Genomic DNA, 1,767 nt, shown 5'->3' with positions numbered 1-1,767 from the left:
GGCAAACATGTCTGAAGCCAGGGTTATGTCCAAAACTTCCTCTCTACTCTTTGTTATAAAGGTCGGCTCTGAGCCTAAATTCAAGACACTAAGTTTGTTCCCTAGAATGAAGTCTAGTAACGACTCACCTCTAGCATTCGTGTCCGTACTCCCCCACATCAAGTTGTGGGCATTAGCGTCGCAGGAGACAACCAGTGGTTTATTCTTGAAGGCTGCTTCCTCGGCCAAGGACCGAAACCCATCTGGTGGCACGTCCTTGTCATGGGCCGTGTACGCAGAGGCTACCCAAAAGCTGGCCTTTTCCAGCTCAATGCTTGCCGCTACCAGATCGCCGTCACTAAGCTGTGGAAGCAGGAAGATGTTTAAGTTGGCCAGGCGGACGTCAAGGTTCGCAGACGCGAGTTTAGAGTGGTGGAGGTTGATCTGGATCGTGACATCCACGTCCGCCTCTTCGATCTCCTCTCCCTCGGTGCCATCAGCGAGGAGGTCTTCTTCTTTTTAAAATAATGGCCCCAAACCGGAAAGCCTCTCCGAGTCGGATGAGCATTGGCTGCTGGGCAACTCTTCTTCAGCACCGCTGCGCAGGCCGGACTTGTTGCTCTCCTCACTAAGGTCCAAGCTCGGCTCGTCGCTGCGGTAGATTCGAATGGTTGCGTCATTAAACCCGAATATCACCACCCAATCCTTTTGCGCCAGTGGGGCTCCGGATCGGCGTTGAGGAGCAGCAACACCTGCCTTCTATTCTCTACTGGCTCCTCTATCTTCCCTACCCTCCAATTGTGAGTTGGCAGGTCCTTATTACAGGATCTGAAGATCCGCTCAATTCTTTCAGGCTCGGCGGGTTTAGCCGGAATCCAAACTCGAGCCCTCGGTCTGCTAGGAATATCTTCCTTGCCGACGGCCTCGAGCTTGGCTCCCGGCCAAACTTCACCTACCTTACTAACGGCCAACCTATAGAGCTGGGCTGGCCTATGGTCCTCGCAGGCGATGAGTTTAGCTCTACCCTGATACCATGCGGAATCATGGCAGAGAGGAGGAGGTCCAGGATTTTCCTCTAGGACTTGGAGGTAGATTTCGGCGATCGCTTCCTCCACCAACCTCAACTTCTCTTTGGGGATAGTCCCTTCCTCCTCCCCTCTGTCGATGATGGCCAGTACCTCACCGCCTCTCTTCACTACGTACCTGAAGGTGGGGAATTTATGGCCGCCTGTTTTCGGTCTTTTGGCGACCCCACCCCTGCCTGTTCAGCAGATCGCTGCCTTTTTGGAGCAGTGCCTGCCGGTTTTCCCAAGCTGGATACTACTCCCCTCGCCCACTCCAGTGACCTAACCTCCTCCTCCGTGAGCTGCTCTGTCGGCAGGTCCCCGATCCTGTTCACGACCCTCATGGCCGCCTTTTTATCATAATATGCCTGCTTCGAGGGGCGGACATGTTTAGCCGACCCCCCAGGCCTGTGTTTGCAGCTTTCCTCGAGCTGCTTGGAATATCGGCAGCATCCTGCCGGGTTATTTTTGAAGCAGGTGCCGCACCCGCCCTTGGGTTAAGGTTTGTGTGCTTTGGGGTCTGTCTTCCCTAGGCGGAGCTGACGCTGCAGCTCCAGCCATGAATCGGTTGGAGACCAGTTTTCCCAAGCCTCCACTCCCCCCTCTGCCTCCTATGGTACTCGTACCAGGACCAGCCCTACCGCTTAAGCCCCCTCTAACTCCTGTCACTGGCGGTCCGATAAATGCCCTGCTCGAGGCTGTAGCATTAACTGTCGGTTTTTTT

Source organism: Rhagoletis pomonella, unplaced genomic scaffold (assembly GCF_013731165.1).
Source record: "Rhagoletis pomonella isolate Grant_MI unplaced genomic scaffold, Rhpom_1.0 Rhpom_scaffold_00803, whole genome shotgun sequence".
Taxonomy (NCBI): Eukaryota; Metazoa; Arthropoda; class Insecta; order Diptera; family Tephritidae; genus Rhagoletis; species Rhagoletis pomonella.
The sequence above is the reverse complement of the archived record's forward strand: the minus strand, read 5'-3'. Positions refer to the sequence as shown.